This window comes from Furipterus horrens, unplaced genomic scaffold (genome assembly GCF_987537825.1).
Source record: "Furipterus horrens unplaced genomic scaffold, mFurHor1.1.pri manual_scaffold_17, whole genome shotgun sequence".
NCBI classification, from domain to species: Eukaryota; Metazoa; Chordata; class Mammalia; order Chiroptera; family Furipteridae; genus Furipterus; species Furipterus horrens.
Genome location: NW_028327187.1, coordinates 84745445 through 84772540, shown reverse-complemented (window position 1 = coordinate 84772540; position 27096 = coordinate 84745445). Strand labels below are relative to the sequence as shown.

At 38.4% G+C, this 27096-nt stretch overlaps 1 pseudogene; it reads left to right on the top strand.

Moving 5' to 3' along the window:
• Positions 1-19762: 19762 nt before the first annotated feature.
• Positions 19763-24716, top strand: LOC149991512 (protein FAM221A pseudogene; annotated as a pseudogene).
• The last annotated feature ends 2380 nt before the right edge of the window (positions 24717-27096 follow it).

Below are 27096 nucleotides of genomic sequence, written 5' to 3'. Positions count from 1 at the left end.
TGTGCTAAGTAGATAATTAAGGACATCCAATTAGAAAATAGCCATCTCAGAATCTTCACCAATGCTGTCACTGATTAAACATAAGCTGGCCTGAATATAGCTTTCAAAAATTTTCACCTGAAGTTTAAATCTAAATCTAGGATTTCAACATAATTTCTTTATCTGTAAACTCTCATAAGGATGTCTAATCCCACAAATATGAGAATTAATTATTGAGTGATTATACAACACTCAGCAAATATTTTAAATGATATTTTAAGAACTGCTATTAAAACAGAAAAGTGTTTCTTGGTATTTATAGACTCAGAATGAGAAAATCAACAATCATGTGCTCATTCTTATTAAATCTGGGAAATAATTGTGGAACCCTATGTACCAGGCACATCAAGGTGTTGGGGGGAGATCGTGTGTGGGTAGGCATGAAGATGAGCCAGATGGTCATGGTTCCTCTCACAAATAAGCCCCCAAGTCATTGTCCATACATAGAAACAAAAACTGAAAGCAACTTGAATTTAGACCATAGTTGAGGTGAGCAAAAAGAGTAAAAATATTGTGTCTATTCAAATTGTTGCAGCTGCTTTAAGATGTCATTCCTTCTAGCAGATTCCATATACCATTGCTTGAAAGTGACTCTTATGAGACTCCTAGTTTCCTGAACATGCCAATGTGGAGCTCCTATTTGGACACTGCAAGATCAAACACACACACATTCACTCAGGTTCTGTGGGACAAAGTTGAATAAGGAAAAGAAAGGTCCAAATCACAGGATGGAGTCACATCTTGGTAGATGGCAAAGGGAGTCACAACATGAGGGAAATCAGTGTTCAATGCTGAACAAAGGAAAAGATGGATAGGAGAAGGAAGGACAGAGGGGATGAGGGCACCAGGGATTATAACTTATTGAGCTATTTTTCCTAGGGCTTACTTACAGGGTAGACGGAAGTAGAGAGATTAACTTGGCAGAAAGAGTTTTGTCAAGAGATTCTCTAAGGCACTAGAACAGTCAGAAGGTTTTCCTCCTCCCAACCTCCTTACCATTTCATAATTAAGCCACCCCTTACTTCCCTCTGCCAGCTGATTTCAGGTGTGCAGCTGGAATAAATAAAAATAACCAGTGGATAAACTATCCACTGTTGGTGCCCACTAATTGAAATGATCCCTAGTAAACTATTTGGCCTTCACACCTCACCTAGTTACAGAAAGAACTTGAGCCTCAGGAAATCCCTTGATAAACTGACTTACTTTTATCTAATTGAGAGCAACAAGGGGGAGAAAACAGACATTAGAGGAAATGGCAATCTATTCTTAACGTTTTTGCAAGACGGCTTGCTTGATCTGAGAAGATAAGCAGCTTCAGTTCTGAGCTGTTACTCATAAATATTGGTTTTAGTTGAAGAATGGTCATGTGGAAAAGAGGAGTAGATTACCTGAACAAGTAAATTTTCCTTAATATTTCTGAATTACTTCTTCAGTTGTATAAGAAATTAATAACATTCTGGACTTGTACAAATTATTGGGATTATATAATGGCTGAAATAGATCATTAAAAATAAAGTGCTTGACTCTGGTCAAAGTTCACACTGAGTTTGTACATTCTTGCAGAACATTGCACTACAGTGGGCCCCTTAAGTTCTGAAAACCAAATGGATCTTTTCAGTATCCATGGAAGCATGTCTGAATTTGTTTAATCAGGCCTGTGACTGTCAGTGTAATGTGAGCATAGGGTTCAGTCAGCTACACACAATTGGATACAGAGCATTTGCCCTGCAAATGTATAGATGTGGACTTCTATGTTCTTTCTGACTTATTTTACTGTCTCTATCCTCTTCCACTCACACACACTCCCTTATACGCATTAAGTTGGTGGTATCAAGTCCTGCTACATTTTCCCCTCCTCATTCTTTAGTTAGTGACATGAGATTTTATTAAAGAAAATATATCTCTCAAATCAGCCTTTCTCTCTTCTCAAAATCTAACTCAAAACCCCAAGATTTTCATACTGAAAATTTTCCTACTTAAAAAAAAAACACAATAACTTTCTTTTGTATATTTTATTGATTATGCTGTTACAGTCATACCAATTTCTTTTCCCTTTGCTTTCCTCCACCCAGCCCCCCCCAGCAATCTCAGCCCCCTTAGTTCATGTCCATGACTTGTGCATATAAGTTCTTTGACTTTACACTTCCTGTAATATTCTTAACATACACCTGACTATTCTGCACCCTCCTACTATGCTTCTTAATCCTTGCACCATTTCCCCGTCTCCCCCTCCCAGCTGACACTGCTCCACATGCTTCCCATGCCTATGGTTCTGTTACCACTCTGATTGTCTCTTTAGTTTGTTTTTGTTTTTTAGACTATGTTGTTTATAGTTATGATTTTGTTGTCATTTTAATGTTCATAGTTGTGATCTACTTTTTCTGATAAGTTCCCTTAACATTTTATATAATAATGGCTTGATAATGAAGTACTCCTTTAGCTTTACCTTGTCTGGGAAACACTTTATATGCCCTTCCATTCTATTCATTTTTTTTCAGGTGTTCACATTTTATTTTATTTTATTTTTATTTCTTTTCCTCCAATTTTCTTTTTTTCCAGCTTTTCTTTATTGATTATATTGTTACAAAAGTTCCAATTTTCTCCCCTTTACTCCCCTCCACCCAGCATCTCCCTCCCCCAGCAATTCCCCCCCCCAAGTCCATACCCATGGTTCATAAAAAATAACTATCCCTCCCTCTCAGATATTAAGACCCTTTGTAATCTTGTAAAGGACAATGGGCGAAGGTCTCAAGCTCCTCTAGCTGCTTCAAGCTGGACATGGTCATCGTCCTACCTACCCTTGGGTCCAGGAATCCCTAATAATAGTTGGGGTGTGGAGGGGAGGGTGGCCTTCCCACATAGGGAAGGATCGTGCAGACTCCAGGTCAGTTGACTGTCTCCGGACAATGGCGTGCTTGGTTTAACAGGCTGACATCCTTGTTGTGTTCTGGGGGCAACAGATTTGGCGAAAAGGGTTAAAAGACATCATTCAATCCATAACTACTAGATGACAAAAGGCAGGGATTAATTTTTCAATGTTCCACATTAGGAGAAAAAAAAAAAAAGGGCTTCTTTGGAGGAAGGTGTGCTAGACACATCTCATCTGTCCAAAACACTTTTGCCCATTATATTTAGTTTGGGCTGAGGGAAATAGTTTAGGTTTCCCCCCTCTCAGACCTCTGGGCCTTTTCTGTCCAAGCCATTAGGATAGATTGCCCTTCCATTCTAAATGATAACTTTGCTGGATAGAATAGTCTGGGTTGTAAGTCCTTGCTTTCCATCACTTAATATTACTTGCCAGTTCCTTCTTGCCTGCAAAATTTCTTTTGAGAAATTAGCTGATAGTCTTATAGGTACCCCTTTGTATGTAACTCTCTTCTTTTCTCTTGCTGCTTCTAAGATTCTCTCTTTATCTTTAAGCTTTGGCATTTTAAATATGATGTGTCTTGGTGTGGTCCTCTTTGGGTCTAGTTCATTTGGGACTCTCTGTGCCTCCTGGACTTGTATGTCTATTTCCTTCACAAAATTAGGAACGTTTTTTTCATTATTTTTTCACATAATATTTTTTCTTTTTTTTTAATTTTATTTTTTGGTTTTTCAATTACAGTTGTCCCATTTTTCCCCATTGCTCCCCCCAACCCAGCCCACCCCTTCTCCTGCAATCATATCCCTCCCCGTTGTCCATGTCCATGAGTCATTTATACACATTCCTTAACTAAACCCTTCCTTTACTTATCTCCCTTCTCACCCTCCCCCCTCCCCTTTGTTGACTGGTATTCTGCTACTTGTCCTATTTAGTTCATTTGTTTATATTGTTCTTTAGTTTCCTGTATTAGGTGATATCATATGGTATTTTTCTTTCTTTGCCTGGCTTATTTCACTAAGCATAATTCTCTCTAGTCCCATCCATGTTGTCACAAATGGCAGGAGTTCCTTCTTTCTTTCTGCTGCAAAGTATTCCATTGTGTAAATGTACCACAGTATTTTGATCCACACATCTACAGTTGGGCACTTAGGCTGTATCCAGCACTTAGATATTGTAAACAAGGCTGCTATGAACATAGGGGTGCATACGTTCTTTTGAATTAGAATTTTGAGATTTTTCGTGTATAATCCTAGAACTGGAATCACTGGTTCAAAAGGCAGTTCCATTTTTAGTTTTTTGAGATAATTCCATACTGTTTTCCATAGTGGCTGCACCAGTCTGCATTCCCACCATAAGTGCAGTAGGGTTCCCATTTCTCCACATCCTCACCAGCACTTGTTGTTTGTTGATTTGTTGATGATGGTCATTCTGACTGGTGTAAAGTGGTATCTCATTGTGGTTTTTATTTGCATCTCTCTGATGGCTAGTGATGTTGAGCATTTTTTCATGTGTCTATGGACCTTCTGTATGTCCTCTTCAGAGAGTGGTTTGTTCAGTTCCTTTGTCCATTTTTTAATTAGATTGTCTGTTTTCTTGATGTTGAGTCGTATAAGCTCTTTATATATTGGAGATCAGTTCCCTGTCTGAGATATCATTAGCAAATATATTTTCTCATATGGTTGGTTTCCTTTTCATCTTGCTGATGTTTTCTTTTGCTGAGCAGAAACTCTTCAGTTTGATGTAGTCCCATTTGTTTATTTTTTTGCTTTATTTCTCTTGCCTTAGGAGATGTATCCATGAAAATATTGTTCCGTGGGATATCTGAAATTTTCGTGCCTATGTTTTCCTCTAGGACTTTTATGGTGTCACAGCTTACATTTAAGTCTTTGATCCATCTTGAGCTTATTCTCGTGTGTGGTGTAAGTTGGTGGTCTAGTTTCATTTTTTTGCACGTCTCTGTCCAGTTCTCCCAGCACCATTTTTTAAAGAGGCTCTTCTCACTTCATTTTATGTTCCTTCCTTCTTTATCAAATATTAGTTGACCGTATAGTCCTGAATTTATTTCTGGACTCTATTCTGTTCCATTGATCTATATGTCTGTTCTTATGCCAGTACCAGACTGTTTTGATCACAGTGGCTTTGTAGTATTGTTTGATGTCTGGTATTGTAATTTCTCCTGCTGTGTTAGTCTGTCTCAAGATTGCTTTTGCTATTCGGGGTCTTTTTGGGTTCCATATAAATTTTTGGAGTATTTGTTCTAGGTCTGTGAAATACGTCATTGGTACTTTAATAGGCATTGATTTGAATCTGTAAATTGCTTTGGGTAGTATGGCCATTTTGTTGAAGTTGATTCTTCCCGTCCAAGAACATGTTATTTGCTTCCATTTATTTGTATCTTCCTTAATTTCTTTCTTCAATGTTACGTAATTTTCAGAGTACAGGTCTTGTATCTCTTTGGTTAAGTTTTTTCCTAGGTACTTTATTTTTCTTGTTGCTATAGTAAATGGTATTTTCTTTTTTGTCTCTGTCTCTGATATTTTATTGTTGGTGTACAGAAATGCCTTAGATTTCTCTATATTTATTTGGTACCCTGCTATTTTGCCAGAGTCACTTATTATATCGAGTAGTCTTTTAGTGGAGTTTATAGGATTTTCTAGGTATACTATCATGTCATCTGCATATAATGAAGGTTTTACTTCTTCTTTCCCAATTTGGATGCCTTTTATTTCTTTTTCTTGTCTGATTGCTGTGGCTAGGACTTCTAACACTATGTTGAATAGAAGTGGAGAGAGCGGGCAGCCTTGTCTTGTTCCTGATTTCAGGGGGAATGCTTTTAGTTTTTGTCCATTGAATATGATATTGACTTCAGGTTTCTCATATACAACCTTTATTATTTTGAGATATGCTCCCTCTATTCCCAGTTTGCTGAGTGTTTTCATCATAAATGGGTGTTGTACTTTATCAAATGCTTTTTCTGCATCTATTGATATGATCATGTGATTTTTGTCTTTCATTTTGTTTAGGTGATGTATTGTATTTATTGATTTGTGAATGTTAAGCAATCCTTGCATCCCTGGGATGAATCCCACATGATCGTGGTGTATGATCTTTTTGATGTATTGTTGGACCCTGTTTGCCAATATTTTGTTGAGGATTTTAGCATATAGGTTCATCAGTGATATTGGCCTGTAGTTTTCTTTCTTTGTTGTGTCTTGACCTGGTTTTGGGATTAGGGTAATACTGGTTTCATAGAAAGAGCTTGGGATTTTTCCCTCTTCTTGGATTTTTTGGAATAGTTTGAGGAGGGTAGGAGTTATTTCTTCCCTAAATGTTTTGTAAAATTCGCCTGTGAAGCTATCCGGTCCAGAGCTTTTGTGTGCAGGAAGATTTTTGATTGCTGTTTCAATTTCCTTCTTTGTTATCGGTCTGTTGAGACTTTCTACTTCTTCTTGATTCAGTTTTGGAAGATTATATGTTTCTAGAAATTTGTCCATTTCTTCTAGGTTGTCAAATTTCTTGCCATACAGTTGTTTGTAGTAATTTCTTACAATAGTTTGTATTTCTGTGGTATCAGTCGTGATTTCTCGTCTTTTGTTTCTGATTTTGTTTATTTGAGTCTTCTGTCTTTGTTTCTCGATGAGCCTGGCTAAAGGCATGTCGATTTTGTTTATTTTTTGGTGATACAGCTCATAGTTTTGTTGATCTTTTGAATTGTTTGTTTGGTCTGTATGTCATTTAATTCTGCTCTGATCTTGATGATTTCTGTCCTTCTTGCCCTAGGCTTTGTTTGTTGTTGTTCTAGTTCTTGTAGCTTTAGGGTTAGATTTTTCATTTGAGATTCATCTATCCTTTTCAGATATGTCTGTATTGCTATGAACTTCCCTCTTAGGACTGCTTTTGCTGTGTCCCATAGGTTTTGGGCTGTTGTGTGTTCATTAACATTAGTTTCCAGAAATTTCTTGATTTCCTCTTTGATGTCATTGTTAACCCACTCATTATTTAATAGCATGTTATTCATTCTCCATGAGTTTGGGTGTCTTTGATTTTTTTTCTCTGAGGTTGATTTTTAGTTTCAAGGCATTGTGGTCTGAAAAGATGCTTCATATTATTTCAATTTTCTTGAATTTGTTGAGACTTGTTTTGTGTCCTATCATGTGGTCTGCCTATGAAAATGTCATATGTGCCTTTGAAAAAAATGTATATTTTGTTTCTTTGGGGTGAAAATGTCTATGTATATCAGTTAGGTCCATGTGGTTCAGTGTGTTGTTCAATGCTTGTATATCCTTGGTGTTTCTTTGCTTCGAAGACCTGTGTATTGTTGATAATGGAGTGTTAAAGTCCCCTTCTATGAGTGTGTTGCTGTTAATGTCCATCTTGTGGTCTTCTAGTATTTGCTTTATGTATTTGGGTGCTCCTATGTTGGGAGCATATATGTTTATCAGTGTTATATCTTCCTGATGGATTGTTCCTTTAAGTATTATGAAATGTCCTTCTTTGTCTCTTTTTATTGCCCTTGCTTTGAAATCTGTTTTGTCTGATATGAGGACTGCCACCCCAGCTTTTTTTTTTTCATGTCCGTTTGCTTAGAATACTTTTTTATATCCCTTTACTTTCAGTCTATGTAAATCATTTTTTTTTTGAGATGCATCTCTTGTAAACAGCAAATATGTGGGTCCTGTTTTCTTATCCATTCCGTTACCCTACGTCTTTTAATTGGAGCACTTAATCCATTTACATTTAACGTTATTATTGATATGTATTTATTCATTTCCCTTTGTTCCTGTGTTCCTCTCTTTCTCTTTTTCTCTTCCCTCTCTTAAAACATTCCCTTTAGCATCTTTTTCAATGCTGGTTTGGTGGAGATGTATTCTTTTAGCCTTCTTTTGTCTGGGAAACTCCTTATTTCACCTTCCATGTTGAATGAGAGCTTTGCCGATAGAGTATTGTTGGTTGTATGCCTTTGTTTTTCATTGCTTGTAATATTTTTGGCCATTCCCTTCTGGCTTGTAGTGTTTTTGTTGAGAAATCGGTCGATAGACTTATTGGAGCTCCCTTGTATGTTATTTGCTGTTTTTCTCTTGCTGCTTTTAGGATTCACTCTTTGTCTTTGAATGTTGCAATTTTAATTATGATGTGCTTTGGAGTGGGTTTTTTTGGGGGGGTTCCTCTTCATTGGGACTCTCTGTGCTTCTTGAACTTGCATAACCTTTTCTCTCATCAGGTTGGGAAAATTTTCTGTCTTTACTTCTCTTATCAGCTTTTCTATTCCTCGTTCCTCTTCTTCTCCCTCGTTTATTCCAATGATCCTGATATTATTTTTCATCATGCTATCCTGTAATTCCCTTAGGTCTTTTTCATATTTTGTCAATCTTTTTTCATTTTGTTGTATTGTCTGGGAATTTTTTTCTACACTGTCCTCTAACTCACTGATCCAATCCTCTGCTTCGTTTAGCCTGATTTTGATTGATTCTACTGTGTTTTTCAGTTCAGAGATTGCATTCTTCATGTCTTCCTGGTTCTTGTTAATAGTTTCTATGTCCTTTTTTGTGCTGGTGTCGTTCTCTGTAAGTTCTCTGTAATTTTTTTGGAGCTGTTGGTAACTTCCTTGGAGGTTGTCATCGTTGTTTTTGAGGTTTCAAGTATATTGAGCTTCTTTACCAGCATTGCTTTGAATTCTGTGTCTGATATTTGGACTATGTCTATTCCATCTACCTCTCTTTCTGGGGATTCCTCTTTTCTTTTTATTGAGAGGTTGTTTCTGCATCTTACCATGTTGGATTCTTTTTGTTTGTTTTTGTTTTTTTGATTTGTCTGCTTTGACTTTCCACCTTTGTGGTATGAGATTCTTTATGGTAAATCTGGAGGTTTTAGTGGTGCAGTCTCTTTGATCTCCGGAGCCTGGTATTCTTGGGGTACCTTTTATGTCATTTGTTTATGCTGTCTGGTTATATTTCAGATGCCCTTTGGTAGGATCTTCCCTCTGGCTAGTTGATTGAGAGTCACTCCGTCCACTTTGTCTTGAGTTCTTTTGTGGAGATGCTCTTAAAAACATAAACACACACCCCAGGCAGGAAACCCACACCCTCAAAAATATCCCCCACCCTCTAGCCTGCTATAGTCAGCCAATGAGCCAGTATTAATATAAATGTAGAAAGGTTAGGGCTTCAATACTATAGGAAGAATAGATAAGGGCTGTTTTTAAAAAGGAAAAATATGATTTTTGAGAGAGGGGATGATAGAGTAATAATAGTAGCAAGTAGTGTCGAGACTATGCTAGACAGTAGGTAATATTTACATTGCATATTAATAATAATAAAATAAAAAGAGGGAAGAATGAAAAATATAGTAAGAAAGTGGGATTGTATAGTATTAGATTTATATAGTAGTTATATTCTATTTATTTAGTGTGAAAGGGAGGCTAAACAAAACAGACAAACAAATAAAAATTAAAGAGGAAGGATGAGAAGGAGAGATGGTATGAAACAAATTAAAGAGATAGTTTTTTTAAAAACTTTAAATAAAAGTAGAAATTGAAATTAAAATTAAAAATAAGAAATAAAACAATTAAAATAATATAAAATTCAAATAAAAAACTAAAATAAAAATAAAAATTTTAAAAAATACAAAAGGAATGTTTTAACTCAGTTTAGCCTTTGTATGTCATCTTCTTTTTCTGGATCCTCAGCTGGTCTAATGAGGCGAGCCAGAGGTTCCTCATCCTTGCAGCAGCGGTGTGCATGCACGGTGTCTGGTACATTCCTTTGGCGCCTGTTGGAGCCAGCTGGGGTGCTTGTGTGCACGCGCACATGCACATGCAAGGTGGCATGCGCACTAGCCTCAGGCATGCCGAGCTGCGCCCTGGGAGTTGGTATCTCACTCCTTTGGGCGGGGCCCCAGACACTTGTGCACAGTGAAAATGAGCATCTGTGAGTGGCCGCAGCCCACTGTTCCCGCGCCACAGCCACCCGCTGTTCCCGCACCCGCCTGGGCGGGCACGAACAGAGTCTGCACAAGTGGTCTACACTTCAGCCTGCTGCCCACTGGGGCTGGCCAGAGGTGTCTGAGCACAGTCTTCTGCATGCCCAGTGGGGCCTCCCTGCGCCTGTTGGGGCACTGTTCTTATGTCTGTTGGGGTGTGTCTGAGGGGCACTTGGATGCGCAGCCCCGTGCACCTGGGCCAGTGAATAAGGGCACTTCCCTGTGCACGCCCGTTTGACCCAAGGGGAAGGTTAGGGAGTGAGCAAGCACACTTCTGTGCCTGCACTCCTCAAGAATGTCCTATCATCCCCAACCCTTTCCTCCCCTCTCCGCAGTACACAAGAGAAAAATATAAAGGAAAATCATGTTCTCACATGCACAGCAATACACTGTTTCTTGTCTTTCAGTGCCAGATGCCACCTTGCCCACTCCTGGCTCTGCCAGTGGGCAGAGATACACTCTCCTCCTTATTCCTCTCTGGGGAAGCCTGTGGTTGCCAAAAAGCCTTTGTGTACTTCCAGCTGCAGCTCAGGGAATCAACCCAGTCAGAAATCCTGTCTCGTCTCTTTTTCCTCCACTATCCTCACCAAACAGGTCATTCCTAGATGGTTTTCTCTAATCCAGTGGTGCCAAAGCTCAATTCCTGCCAGTGTCCAGCTGCTCACTGAGATGTTCTGTCTGCAATTAGTCCAAACTACAGATGGGTCTCAGGATCCAGAAAGCACAGCCTTCTCTCACTTCTCCGCCATCTTTTCTCGCCCACATAATTTTTCAATCTCTTGTTCTTCCTCTTCTCCTTCTGGCACCCATATGATTCAGATGTTGGTGCATTTAAAGTTGCTCAGAGGTTCCTAATCCTCTCCTCGGTTTTTTTCAGTTCTTGTTTACTCCTGTACTGGTTTACCTTTTTTTTTTTATGTTCCAGTTCATTTATTTGAATCATGGTTTCCTTTGCTTCACCACTAGTTTCATGTGGATTTTCCTTCATTTCACTTAGTAGGCTTCATTTCTTTTCTGTCAAACTTAATCTTGTCTGTCAAGTCTGTGAGCAACATTATCACCAGTGTCTGAAATTGTGCATCTGTTAGGTTGACTATCTTTTCATCACTCAGTTCTCCCTCTGGAACCTTGATCTGCATGCCCCTCTTTGGGCCATACTTCTCTGTCTCCTCATCTTGATAGCTTTCTTTGTTTGCCCCCATGTCTTAGGTAGAGCTGCCTCACCTGTTAAGTTGTAAGGGGCAGAGTCTTATGTATTCATCAGTGTGGGGCAACTTTTTTCATCATGTTTGACACTGTATGTGGAGGAGGAGTCTGAGAGGGAACAATGCTACCTGCCCCACACTTGCCCCTTTCCAGGCACTTCTCCCATTTTCTGTACTAAACTAGCTGACTCTGTTGAGAGACCAGCAGTTTCTTCCCCCGCTCCAACCCCCCAATGGCTTTCACAGTCAGAAGGAATGTGGCTCTATTTTCCTTAGTGCTGGAACTGTGAGCTGCATGGTCTGGTCTGGGGCTGGGATAATTTCCCAGGTTTTAAAATGTATGACTGCACTTTTTGCCATGACTATAGCTCTTGTGCCACTGTCGCTGCTGCCAGCCAGGCCACCAGCTGCCACTGCCAACTGACATCACTGCAGCCACTACCGCTATGCTGCACCCACTGTGCTGTACTGTGGTCTCTCCATTCCGGCTCTACCACTCCTATCTGTCTGGCTGAGTATTTCTTCTTATTTTTTTGTTTGTTTGAATTTCCATGTAGTTCAATTTTCTGGATCTTCTGGGTTTTTATTGTTGTTATTTGTTTGTTTGTTTTTTAGTTTTCAAGTGGTTGTAAATTCCTTCTTAGTTGTGAGGAACACGCAGCATGTCTACATATGCCTCCATCTTGGCTGGAAGTCTCTGCATTCATTCCACTAACCTTTTTCATGAAGGGGAAAACATGTGGTATTAAATTTTTCTTATTGATGTTTCTCTATGTTCTCAGTTGCACCAGCCCACCAAAAATAAATTATGGATCTTTACAATGGCTGCTATACTTAGGCTTTGAGAGGTACTTAGAGACAAATCTTACAACATGCTAACATTTGCCATTGAAAATGCAAGACTTCAAACCTCAAGTGTATCATCAAGTACTTGGTTCCTTGATCACTCATTCTCCCACTTCTAGAACAGCTGTTTCAAACTTTTACCACTCTTATTAAGCCCTCAATCCACAACCTTAACTTTCAGCAGACCTGCTTTTCTCCTGCTTCACAGAGAAAGTAAAGCATTCTTCTGAGTAATATAGTAATCTTCCACCCAAATTTTCTTTGTTTATATTTTTCAGCTATTTTGTTCTGGAAAATTTAAAACATTTTCAAAACCAGACAGAATATAAAGTGAAAGCTTATGTACATATCATCCAGCTTCAATAGTTATCAACTTATGGTGAATATTGTTTCATTGGCTACAACATTTTGAATAATTTATTTTTAATTTTTCAATTACAGTTTACTTTCTATAGTATTCTGTATTAGTTTCAGATGTTAAAAACTCATGTACTCTATAGAGTAGCCCCTCTACTGTTTCAAGTACCCACCTGGCCTCATGCATAGTTATCATATTATTGACTATATTCCCCATTCTGTAATCTACATCTCTATGAATATTCTGTAACTACCAAGTTGTACTACTTAATCCCTTTACCTTTTCACCCTGTCCTCACTCCCCCTCCCCTATGACAGCTGTCAGTCTGTTCTCTGTATCTATATTGACTACACCTTTTAAAAACTACATTTCTAATCATTCTTCCATATGTCCTTCAAATTACTCTGAAAAGTTTCCCTTCTATATAGCTGAGGTTATTCTCCACATCAAGTTCTGGATTTTGTCCATTCCAGGCTCTTCAAACCGTTGCTCTAGGATCCTCCTTTCAAACATTCTTTTTATACTAACTAACTTCAGTCAGTATTTAGAAAACTTATTTTCATATTAGGAAACACACACACACATATACCATCTTGACATTATATATATCTACTGAACTAACATCCTATCTTTCACCTTCCATTTTCTGCCAAGAATCTGAAAAGAGTATTCTGTACTCTTTCTATTGCCTTATTCCCTCCCACATCTCAATCCAAGCAAAGCAATTTCTAGACACACCACTTTGCTGAAACTGCTCTCATTGAGTTCACTGATTCTCTATTTGATGTCTTCTCAACTTTTCCCCACATAACTGGTTGATCCATTTTTGTGATTAGCAAAGCTTCTTTACACTCTTCTTTTCTTTTGATCCCATGAAAACACTTTCTTCTGCATTTCCTTCTACATCTCTGGCCTCTCCTTCCTCAGCCTCCTTCTTTGACTCTTCTTTATCTCTTTCATGTGGGTGTTCCCAGGATTCTGTCTTTAGCTCTTCTCTTATTTACACTATCTTGGAGCAATCCAGCCCACTGCTTATGTTATCACTATTTGTATAGTTTTTCTCAGACACTTGGAGTTAATGGGATAATGACACCCACAAGGATGAACATTTTTTAATGAAAAGATTAATTTATATTGATAAAATGAAAAATGCATGTTACTAATTAATGATAATAGGTACACAACAAAGTGATGAAATTATTTATAATATTTCTTCACTGTGTATATATCGGGCTTGATGTGGAATAGCTTGACTTTTAGTCATGTTCTGTATTTATTTGCTCTTTCCCCTCTTTATTTATACTGATTTAGAAGGCCTGGGTAACAAATTTGAGTTGTAGGAATGTTATCAAATATTTGCTGCATTTACCAGATAAGTTTTGCATATTGTACTAAGCATAGAACCAGAAACTATAGAGGCAATTCTAATTAAAAATTAATGTTTATTCAGATGCTAAGCTGAACAGCATACCCCCTTCCCCCAAAAAATAATTAAGAGGGATGTTTTAACTTGGAAAATGACAGAATATGCATTGCTAATCTATTTTTTGGTTGTATTCCATCTTGAAAATATGTCTTCATATTCTGATGCAGTACTTAGAGGTGATTTTAAAATATGCCCCATGATATAACAATGACTTATTTTTTATTTAAAAACATTTTATTGTTGTTTTGTTACAGTTGTTGCAATTTTACGCCTTTGCTCTCCCCTGTCCCGCCCCACCCCTGCTCCCACAGTCAATCCTCACCCTGTTGTCCATGTCCATGGGTCCTGCATACTACTTCCTTGACTAGACCCTTCCTCTTCTTTCCCCGCTTCTCCCCCCCCCTCCGCTCTGGTTACTGTCAGTCTGTTTCTTGTTCCCATGCCTCTGATTCTGTTTTGCTCATTTGTTAATTTTGTTTGTTAAGTTCCTGTATTAGGTAAGATCATATGGTATTTGTCTTTCACCACCTGGCTTGTTTCACTAAGCATAATACTCTCCATTTCCATCCATGCTGTCATGAAGGGTAGGAGATCCTTCTTTCTTTCTGCTGCATAGTATGACTTACTTTTTTAATGAGTGAAGAAAATCATCCAGTGTTGGAAAAATATCAATTCAGTGACTGAGAATTTTACATCACAGTTTAGCCTTCTTAAGATCTCTTAATATGTTATTCTCACTGGAAAACAATGACTTTGGTCCTGAAATGATAGGATGAAATTATTGAGCACATTTCCAAGTAATTCAACTTGAGCAAGGCACCTAGAATCAGAGAAACAGTCTTTATTGACATTACTTATGATAAAGAGATATTGCTATCTCAATCCTCATTTCAAATTGTCATGCAACCAGCTTCCCCAGACAGCCAGGTTACTTCAAATTGGAAAAAGAGGCCTGAAAAAAATACATGTTTAGTGACTACAGTCAGACAGTCTTTATCAGCTTTACTGGAAGGGAAATACTGCCATCTCTAATTTACCGATGGTAAAGCTGAGGCTTAAAGAGGTTAAGTTACTTTGCCTGAGCAGAGAGTTGGACAGGCTGACTGAAAATCAGCAGGAGTGTTTAAGAAAATCCAAGTTGAGCTGCCCTAAATTAAATTTTCTAAAAAACTGTCCTTAGGAAAATAGGCACATTTCCCCTTTCATGTTCTCAGTATCCCCCTTCTATGTCCCTATTGCAATTTAAAACATTTACCCTAATATTCACTGACACTCCTACAACTGAACAAAATCTATGTCACTCCCTCTTGACTCTGAGATTTATGACTGCTTGGCCAACTAAGTTTCACAGAAGTGATGTTGTGCTAGTTTCTGAGAACAGGCCTTATGAAATTGTCAACTTTCACTTCTTGTTCCTTGGGTTGATCAGTTTTGTAACCCAGCCACCATGCTGTGAGGAAGAGCAAGACCATGGAGGAGGACAAACATGGTAAAGAACCAATAGACAGAGCCAATCTGCCATCTATGTGAGTGAGCCATCTTGGAAGGTATTCTCAGCCCAGTTGAGCTCATGCAGGTCAGCTGCGCCAGCTGGCAACACATGCAGCAAAGGCAAACTGTCCCCACTGAGCCCTGGCTGAACTTCAGATTCGTAAACAAAATAAATGATCATTGTTCTTTTAAGCCATTAAGTATCTGAGTGGTTTGGTATGAAGGAATTGATACTCAGAACATCCCTCTTCATTAACCCTCCACTCTCTCTCCTTTTATTCCCTATTAATTTCACTTTCTGACTCCCAAATCTGTCACACAATGAACACATACCTTTTACTCCTTGGGCTAATTGTCTTTTTTATAAGATGCTGAACAACAGGTACACAGTATATTTTTGTCTTAGTTCTTTCTGGCTGCTATAACAGAATACCATAGACTGGGTATCTTAAAGACAGCAGACATTTATTTCTCACAGTTCTGGAAGCTGGGAACTTCAAGATCAAGGTATCAGCAGATTTGGTGTCTAGTGAGAGCTCACTTTCTAGATCATAGATGGCAGAGAACACACGGTAGCTCCTTGGAGTCTCTTTTATAAAGGCACTAATCTCATTCATAAGGCCGAAGCCCCACTTCCAAATACCATCACATTGAGGGTTAATATTTTACATACAAATTTTGGGAAACAAAATTAATTTACAGTAATTTTATTTAATCGTATTGATTGATAGCAGTCATTTTAACCAGTTTTCTGTTATTTTTGATAAAAAGTCAGTGGCAGCTACTACTATCATTGCCAACACCATCATTGCTATTTTTAAATGTTACCTTTAATTTTTGGAGATAGTTTACTCATATGTATCTGGGGGCAAACAAGTGTTGTTAGTGCACTAGTTCAAGCAAATAGGCAGTTGTTGGTGTTATTGCCTACAGTTCAGAATGCCTTTTCCCCAGGCATTAGATGGAGGCTTGCAGTTATTACCAGGAGACCAGAGTTAAATATGGGCAAAACATTCTTCAGACTATATGCCCAACTGGCTCAGGCACACACATATACACATGAGAGATAGTACATAAAGGTTCATTTGATACATGTTCTTGCATGAAGTAAATAATTGAAACTGGGCCTTTTCAGAAAAAGTTATAAAGGGGATTTCACATATTTGAAGATGCACACAAGAAAATTCTGGTAAACAGCCAAATTCCCATAGTTTCTCTAGGAATATGCAGGAAGGAACCAATATTATACTTCAACATAGAAGCAGATGTATTATCTTATGGACGGAAAGCCTGAAAAGAGAACTAGACAGGGTGATTATAAATCAGCAGCAGCTTTTAAGAAAATTCAGCTTCTAGTCAAGATGGAGGTATGGGTAAACACAGCTTACCTCATTGCACAACCCAAGTAAAAATTACAACTAAACTACAAGACAACTATCTGAATAGTCAGAAAACTGAGCTGTATTGAAGTCCAACAACCAAGGAATTATAGAAGTCATATTCATCCAGGCAGGCAGGAGGAGCAGAGACATATGGAGAAGCAGAATGGGTAGTCCTACACCCATATGTGGTGGATAAAAATAGGGAGGAATATTTCTGGAGCAAGGGAATCCCAACCCCATAACAGACCACCCAGCACAGAGGTCCAGTGGCAGGAAGATAAGTCCCAATAACTTCTAGCTGTAAAAACCAGGGAATTGGGGCAGCAGAAGAAACTGGAATTCTCAGGAGTCTCCTCTTAAAAGACCTGTAACAGACTTAGGACTTAAGCAGACTCACTTCCTCTGACCTCTAGAACCAGGGCAGCAGTTTGAAGGGCACCAATGGCATATTGGGAGAAAATGATGTGCTTGGCATCAGGGAATGTGCCAGGGGAGATCTTCCTCCATGAAAATACTCCAAAAGCCAGCCAGTGTCATTGTCCCCTTTCTGAACCCTTCCCCACACAGAACCACAGAATAGCAACACCATTTCAGCGACTCCATCAAACTGGTTCACATGGGTTGTCCTTCTCTGGGAATTACCTAATATTCTGCCCCATCCAACTTACCAGTGCACTTTTCTACAATAGGCCATGCTACTAAGACAGGGAGTCAAAGAAGCTCTATCTAATACATAGAAACAAACACAGGGAGGCTGCCAAAATGAAGAGATGAAGAAATATGACCCAAATGAAAGAAGAAAACAAAACTCAAGGAAAGGAACTAAACAAAATGGAGATAAGCAATCTGTCAGATGCAGAGTTCAAAACACTGGTTATTAGGGTACCCAAGGAACTCATTGGGTACTTCAATAGCATAAAAAATACCCCAGCAACCCTGGCTGGTGTGGCTCAGTGGATTGAGCACTGGCCTGTGAACTGAGAGGTCATCGGTTTTACTCCCATTCAGGGCACATGCCTGGGTCACAGGTGGGGTCCCCAGTTGGGGGTGCATGAGACGTAACCACAAATTGATGTTTCCCTCCTCTTTCTCACTCCCTTCCCTTCTCTCTAAAAATAAATAAAAATAAAATCTTAAAAAAAGACCCAGGCAGAAATGAAGGTTACACTAAGTGAAATAAAGAAAACTTTACAGGGTACAAACAGTGGAGTGGATGAAGCCAAGAATCAAGTTGATAATTTGGAACATAAAAGGGAAAAAAATTCAATCAGAATAGCAAGAAAAATAATCCAAAAATTTAAGGATAAAAACAAAGATAGGCTAAGGAGCCTCTGGGACAACTTCCAACATACCAACATTCAAATCATAGGGGTTCCTGAAGGAGAAGAGAAAGAGAGAGAAATTGAAAATGTATTTGAAAACACAATGAAAGAAAAGTTCCTAATGTGGGGAAGTAAATAGACATACAAGTCCAGGAAGCAAAGAGAGTCCCAAACAAGGTGGACCCAAAGAGGACCACACCAAGACACATTATAATTAAAATGCCAAAGGTTAAAGACAAAGAGAGAATCTTAAAAGCAGCAAGAGAAAAGCAGATAATTACCTACAAAGAGGTTCCTATGAGTCTATCAGCTGACTTCTCAAAAGAAACTTTGCAGGCAAGAAGGGACTGGGAAGAAGTATTCAAAGTCATGAAAAGCAATGATCTACAACCTAGGTTACTCTATCCAGCAAAGCTATCATTTAGAATCAGAGCACAGATAAATTGCTTCCCAGACAAAATAAAGCTAAAAGAGTTCATCATCACCAAGGCATTATTAAATGAAATGGTAAAGGGACTTATTTAAGAAGAAGATGAAGATTAGGACTATGAACATTTAAAGGACAGCAAACGCACAACTGGCAACAACTGAATCTAAAAAAATAAACAAACTAAGCAAACAACCAGAACAAAAACAGAATCAAAGGTATGGGGATTACTTGGAGGATTATCACCTGGAAAGGGGGGTAATGGGGGGAAAGGTACAGGGATTAAAAAGCATAATTGGTAGGTACAAAATAAACAGGGGGATGTTAAGAATAATATAGGAAATGGAGAAGCCAAAGAACTTATATGCACAACAGTTATACATGAACTAAGGGCGAGGGTATTGCTGGAGGGAAGGGGAATACTGGACAGAGGGGGACAATGGGAGAAAAACTAGGACAATATAGGAACATAATCTATAAAATATATTTAAAAAATAAAATATTTTAAGCTGAAAAATTATATTTAAACACTGACATAGAAACCAGAAATAACCCTGGAGCTGTAATCTTCCCAAAGACAGGGGCTAGGTATTTTGCTTTCTGTTGTTGTTGTTCTCACCATGGTATTTTCAAGATGTCAAGGAAACACTGCCCAAAGCAGTGTGTTCTCAATATGTATTTTTTGAATAAATATGCAAATGTCTGACTTCGTCCAAAAAAAAGTACAAATTGGTAGGTCCAGAATAGATGGGAGGATGTTAAGAACGCTATGGGAAATAGAGAAACCAAAGAATTTATATGCATGACCCATGGACATGAACTCAGGGGTGTTGCCAGATGGAATGGGGTATACTGGATAGAGGGGGCAAAGGAGGAAAACTGGGACAACTGTAGTAGAAAAATCAATAAAATATGTTTAAAAAAGAAAATTCAACACACTATACAATTTATTTTCTGTTGGATATGGTTTTTATAGGTATATGCTTAGGCAAAAAATCATTCAGATTAGATTATTAAATCTCAATTGGGTTGAATGCTTAGGGTCAAATACTTTGACATTTAATTATTTTTCATATTTTCTTTCAACCTTTGTTGTTTAAAAATAACTCTACAATGTTCTGCCTTAGTAAGAATAGTGTGGCGACTAGTTTGAATTTAACTAACCTCCTTCTGCCTCAGTTTTCTCATCAGCAAAAAGGAAATAATAAAAAAAATTTTAAATACCTCAAAATATTGTTCAAGATTATATCAGTTAATGTGTAAAATACATAGAATACATTTTGGCATTTCATAAGAACTATATAGGTGTTAGCTTCTTTTTTTCTTTTTTTAAGAAACCACACTGGGCTCCTCTGGAGTCCGGTCGCGTGCACAGAGGGCTCAGAGTGTGTGGTGCTGTAGCCCCTTACTTCCCTGCGGGCCATGGGGAGGCTGACATTGCCTCCCAGTGGTGTGGCAACCATGGACAACTACCTTGAGTACTGGAGAATTGTGGGTGAAGATGGTGGAGTGAAACTTGTTACTCCTGAAGAATATGAAAAACACAAAAGAAAATTTTTACCTATGAGCTTACAGAACGTATTGCTTGTAAGCTGGTAATCACTAACTGGAATAGACTGTAAATTTGTGGGCCCAGAGACACTGCGTTTCTGTATATACAGGTCACAGTTGTAAAGCTCAAAAGGACAAAGCTGCTTCATGGAAAAATCACTGAACCTATAGGTATAAACGACCTAAAACTGACTTCAAAACAATTCCACAGCAGCACCCCATTAGTCAGCCTTGCCAAGTGACCTGTTGCCAGTGCAAGGCTTACAGTTATGTCCATTTGAGTGATGCACAGCCCATTCACTGCAGGTGCAAGCACTTTGCTGATCAGCACAGTGCCATGCCTGGCTTATGTGCAATGCCTGTTCCAACTGTTCAGAATTCCACAGTTGCTTCACTTGTTCTTGTGGTCAGTGTGCATATGCCCATGACACAGTAGTGGAAACTAAGCAAGAAAGACTGGCTCAATGAAAACCAGTGGGACAAGATATTCCTTATGCAGCAATGGAAGGGTTAACTGGCTTCAGCTCACTGGCAGAAAGCCATACGCAGTTAGATGACAGTGGAATTGGTACAACTTCTTTCACCTGAATTTTTAAACTCTCCAAGTATGGCCATGGGTCACCCATTTCTAAAAGCATTTCAGGCCTCATCTAGTTCTTCTCCAGAAACACAAACAGATATAGGGTACAAGTAGTCAAGACCTGAAAAGGATGATATGGTTTTCTTTGAAAGACATCCTAGGGGCAGATCCAGGAAGTGCAGATCATTCTAAGAAGCACCAACAAACAATAGGAATCACAAAAATGGGGAGACAGAGAAACAACCCCCCATCGAAAGGAAAGGTAGAGTCCCCAGAAAGAGTGCTAAATGAAATAGAGGGGAGCAAACTATCAGATATGGAATTGAAAGCATGGATTATGGAGAAGCTCAATGAGTTCAGCGGAAACTACAAAGAACTCCAGAAAAACTACAGTGAACTCCAGAAGAACTATAAGGAACTTACTGAGAATTATACCAGCATCAAAAAGGACATGGAAGCTATCAATAAGAGCCAGGAGGAAATGAAGAATATGATCTCTGTATTGAAGAACACAGTAGAAGGAATTAAAAACAGGCTAGAGGAAGCAGAAGATCGGATCAGCGAGCTGGAGGATAACGTACACAAAAACTCACAGACAGTGCAACGAAATGAAAAAATACTGAACAAGACTGAAGAGGCTCTAAGACAGCTGCAGGACAACATGAAATGTAATAATATCCGTATCATAGGAATTCCAGAAGGAGAAGAAGAAGAGCAAGGAATAGAAAACCTCTTTGAAAAACTAATGACAGAAAACTTCCCTAACATGAAGAGAGAAAGAATCATGCAAGTCCAGGAAGCACAGAGGGTCCCAATGAAGATGAACCCCAACAGGCCCACTTCAAGACACATCATAATTAAAATGCCAACATTCAAAGACAAAGAGAGAATCCTAAAAGCAGCAAGAGAGAAACAACTAATAACATACAAGGGAGCTCCAATAAGGCTATCATCAGATTTCTCAGCAGAAACACTACAAGCCAGAAGGGAATGGCAAAATATATTCCAAGTAATGAAAAACAAAGGCCTACAACCAAGAATACTCTACTCAGCAAGGCTCTCATTCAAAATGGAGGGTGAAATAAGGAGTTTCCAAGACAAAAGAAGGCTAAAAGAATACATCTCCACCAAACCAGCATTGCAAGAGATGCTAAAGGGTCTGCTTTAAGAAGATGAAGAAACAGAGAGAGACAGAGAGGAACACGAGTACAAAGGGGGAAAATGACAATGAATAAGTACTGAAAGAAAGAAGGAACTTCTACCATTTGCAACAACATGATTGGAACTAGAGAGAATTATGCTTAGCGAAATAAGCCAGGCAACTAAAGAAATTTACCTTATGCTATCACCTGTTACAGGAAACTAATGAACAACACAAACAAATGAGCAAAATTGAACCAGAGGTATGTAAACAAGGAATAAACTAACAGTAACAAAGGGGGAGATGGGAGGGAGAGAAGTGGTAAGAAGGGGAAGGGTCTAGTCAAAGAACATGTATAAATGACCCATGGACATGGACAACTGGGTGGAGACTGAATGTGGAAGAAGGGGGGGCAGGGTGCAGGGAAGGAAGAGGGGGAAAAAAGTGAGACAACTGTAATGGAAAAACAAACAAACAGAAAAAGTTTTAGTGGGGGGAAAAATAAAAATATAAAGAATAGAAATGCAAGTTCAGTGAATATTAGAAGGACAAGGATTTTCCTTCACACTGTATATATTTTCTCCCTATCTGATCCCTCCAGAATTTGGCATTCTAAAGACGTAAGTAATGACCTAAGTTTCTTTGCATAAAACTAATAAGACCAGTTGTTAATAGAGGTTTTTTGTTTTTTTTTTTAACTAAGACTTTGAATGGAATGTCATGCCTAAAGGAGACATGTTTGGGCTTTGGTTGTTACCAAAAAGCCCTGAGCAACTGGGACTGACTTTCAAAGGTAATACAAGTCCACGAGATAAAAGGCCTGGTACCTTGGATGGATGAGCGGTCCATAGCAATCTTTCCAGGGAAGGAATGAAGGTTGTTTTCCTGAAAGATGGCTAGAAGGGACCTTAAGGCACAACGGAAAACCAGGAGGACCTGGAAAAGACAGGTGTTTACAGGCAAGGCTGAATGCCAGGTATGTGGCTCAGCTTCTGTGCCCTGAAGGGCAGACTGAAGGTCACCCTAAATGTTCCTTGCGTAAGTTCCAGCAAAGCAGAACTAAAGATCATAAGTGATCATTTGCTGCTCTTGTTGTGTTTATGCAAATGAACAGGATAAATTAAAAATGAACTTAATGCAGTCCCTTTAATGACAAGGAGGGTAATCTTAGGGAGAAAAATCACGATTCAAGGAAGATCACAATGCCCAGTGGTAGACTATAAAGTAGTGCAGCTAACCGTCTTTAAAGTTTCTTTTCATTTAAAATTTGTTTTCATTTGAAAGTTAAACTATGTCTGTGGCATTATCAAAGATGTTTAATTTACAGGCAAGAAGAATGTCAAATGCCTTGCAACTGGATGTCTTTCCGATAAGACAGTCCTACAGATTTAGAGACTTGTATGTGGGTTATGTTACATAAATTAACATGTGTTTTCTGTTTTCAAAGGGCTTAAGCCTACAATCTCATTACCTGAGTGATTGTCTGTACGTATAGGCCTCACTTAATCCTGTCTGTATTGCTGCCTCCTGAGACTCAATGGTTTGGCTGAACTAAGTGGCTGGGTTGGTGAAGAACGGGGTGGTCTGTGGGCTTCACTTTAAAACTGGTTTCTCTTTTCTATCCTAATGGCTTGGACAGAAAGAGCCCAGAGGCCTGAGAGGGGGAAACCTAAAATATTTCCCTCAGTCCAAACTAAGTATAATGGGCAAAAGGGTTTTGGACAGGTGAGATGTACCTGGCGTACCTTCCTCCACAGAAGCCCTTCTTTTCCCTAATGTGGGACCTTGAAAAATTAATACCTGTATTTTGTCATCTAGTGGTTACGGATTGAATGATGTCCTTTAACCCTGTTGCCCCCAGAATACAACAAGGATGCCAGCCTGTTAAACCAAACATGCCGTTGTCCAGAGACAGCCAACCAACCTGGAGTCTGCACGATCGTTCCCCTTGTGGGAAGGCCACCCTCCCCTCCACACCGCCACTCTTATTAGGGATTTCTTGACCCAAGGGTAGGTAGGACGACGACCATGTCCAGCTTGAAGCAGCTAGAGGAGCTCAAGACCATCGTCCATTGTCCTTTATAAGATTGTAAAAAAAAAAAAAGATATTCTTGCTAGTTACTGATGAGTGGTTTTGCACATGTATGGGGGGGCTTCATTTTTATTTTAATACATATTGAGATCCTCCCTGCACAGGATTTTGTTGATGGGGTAGGAACCGCCTAAACGGTAGCCTTCCGAATAGCAGGATGAGTTGACATTCAACTGCTTTTAACTATTGGGGCTACTTTTTATATTAGACCTTGAAAACTAAAGTAGCACACTCCAAAAAGGTAATTCTTTGATATTTCAAACACTTTATGTACCATATCAGAAAGAATATGTTGAGTTTTTCAGTCTTTTATGGGAGTAGTTTCACTTCATAATAGAAAGACTAGTCTCATTGACCGCTTGTTTAAAAATCACATTTTTATATCTTAAAATTTGTATTTTTCTGTTCTCTCAAATGTATGTCTCTTATATAACATAACTCTAAGGATGGAATTGTCACCACAGAGAAGTCCTCATTAGCAAGGAATCTGTCTGCTCACGTCTATCCCCACTTTAACCTTTGGATGTAAGAGCCAAGTCATTACCTGTCAAATTCAAGCTTTCTGTCTTAAGAATGAATGTCCATATCAACAATAGGAGCTAGCAAATGGAAACAAAGGTAAACTAAGCAGACAACTAGACTGGGAACAGAATTATAGGTATGGGGAGCATGTGGGAGGAGGTCAGCTGGGAGGGGGAAGGGAGAGAGAGAGGGAAATGGTGTAGGAATTAAGAAGCAAAGTAGGAGGGTGGGGAATGGACAGGGGGATGTTAAGAAGAGCTTTATGTACAACCCATGGACATGGACTGAGTGGGTGACTGCTGGAGGGAGGGGGGGTTGCTGGGTGGAGGGGAGCAAAGGGAAAAGAAATTGGGACAACTGTAACAGCATAATCAATAAAACATACAAAAAAAAGAAAGAAAGAAAGACATCCTAGGAAAGGATAAAAATGGAAAAGGCTGCTAAGCATAAAGGAAAAGCACCATTGCCATCAAATACAAAACTTTCATGAAGACTAATGGGGAAATTAAAACCATCATCTGAATATATCTTTGTTGTATTTATTTAAATATAATAATATAGTATATTTTCTCTCAAATTATTTACTTCTTTTAGTGTACAAAAATGTCTTTTTGGATGTTTCCTTAATTTAAATGTGATATACTTTATATATATATATATATTTTTTTTTAAATAATTTATGTTTGTTTGTTGTTTTTGTTTATTTATTTATTTTTAGAGAGAGGGGAAAGGAGAAAGAGAGGGAGAGAAACATCACTGTGTGGTTGCCTCTCACTTGTGCCCCCAACTGGGGACCTGACGTGCAACCGAGTCATGTGCCTTGACTGGGAATTGAACCAGCGACACTTGGCTTGCAGGCCGATGCTCAATCCACTGAGCCACAGCAGCCAGGGCTTTCCTTATATTTTATCAAAATTCATGATTTGCCACTTTGTATGGACTTTTTTGTTATCTCTCCTAAAAAGTGAGGTTATTTACATATTAGTCAAAAGTACAGTAAATATCTTTGGTCTATTATAATTTAACTTTTTCGAAGCTACTAAAAAATTAAAGATGTTATTGAGATTTTTGAATAAATATATAAGGTCCACTGTCTCATTCAAAAGAGTAAGTTAAAATTCTTAATTTTTTATTTTTTAAACTTTATAATGTTGATTTGCTTTTAAATGAAAAAAAAAGCTTTAAAAATTAAAATAAAACAAGAAAAGAAACTACACCACTAAGCAATTTTTTCTCTTGGTATAGACCTATAGCTAAGGTGGAACATGAAACTAGAAGAAATGTAGAAATCAGGCTGAAGTCAAGACAACCTGACTATTTTCCAAGGGTGAGATCAACAAGATCTTTTCTGTTCAACTCTGAATCTTCAGAACCTTCCATCAAGTCTGGCACACTGGTTCTTAATAAACTGTTGAATAAATGATGGTTCTTAAAAGAAGAATACTTATTGATTATTGTTTTCATTTTATCTTTTGTCCTTCTTAGAGCTTAAGTGTGGCTAGATTGTTCTCTAGTTTATGGTTATTGTTAACTAGATGGTGTCATTGAGTATGACTATTTTTGTTTCTTATCTCTTTTCTCTATTTAATTTTTTTCTTTTTTTTGACTTTAAATATTTTATTTATTTTTTTATTACAGTTGACATAAAATAGTATATTAGTTTCAGGTGTACAACCAGTAATTAGACATATAACTTATTAAGTGATCACCCTGATAAATCTAGTATCCACTTGACACCCTACATAGTTATTAAAATACTGTTGACTATATTCCCCTATTCTGTACTTTACATCCCTGTGACTATTCTGTAACTACCAATTTGTACTTCTTAACCCCTTCACCTTTTCACCTACCCCCTACTGGCCCTCCCATCTGGCAACCATCAAAATGTTCTCTATGAGCCTGTTTCTGTTCTGCTTGTTCATTTATTTTCTTTTTTAGTTTCAAAATATAAGCGAAATCATATGGCATTTGTCTTTCTTTGACATTCTTCTCAGTACAATGCCCTCTATGTCTAGTCATGTTGTTGCAGATAACAAGATTTCATTATTTTATGTGGCTGAGTTATATCCCATTGAATATATGCATCACTTCTTTATCCATTAATCTATTGATGGGCACTTAGGTTGTTTCCATACCTTGGCTATTGTAAATAATACTGCAGTGAACATATGAATGTATATGTCTTTTTTATTTTTAATTTTAATTTTTTGGTTATTCAATTACAGTTGTCCCATTTTTCCCCCATTGCTCCCCCTCCCAGCCCATCCCTTCTCCCACAATTATATCCCTCCCTGTTGTCCATGTCCATGAGTCATTCATATACGTTCCTTCACTAGACCCTTCCCTTACTTATCCCCCTTCTCTCCCTCCCCCCTCCCCCCTACTGACAACTATTCTAGTCTTTGCCTATTTAGTTCTTTTGTTTGTGTTGCTCTTTAGTTTCCTGTATTGGGTGATATCATATGGTATTTTGCTTTCTTTGCCTGGCTTATGGGAAAACATATTTGCCAATGATATCACAGACAGGGGACTGATCTCCAAAATATATAAAGAGCTTATACAACTCAACATCAAGAAAACAAACAACCCAATTAAAAAATGGGCAAAGGACCTGAACAAACACTTCTCCGAAGAGGACATACAGAAGGTCTTTAGGCACATGAAAAAATGCTCAACATCATTAGCCATCAGGGAGATGCAAATATAAACCACAATGAGATGCCATTTATACCAGTCAGAATGGCCATCATCAACAAACAACAAGTGCTGGCGAGGATGTGGAGAAACGGGAACCCTACTGCACTGTTGGTGGGAATGCAGACTGGTGCAGCCACTATGGAGAACAGTATGGAATTACCTCAAAAAAC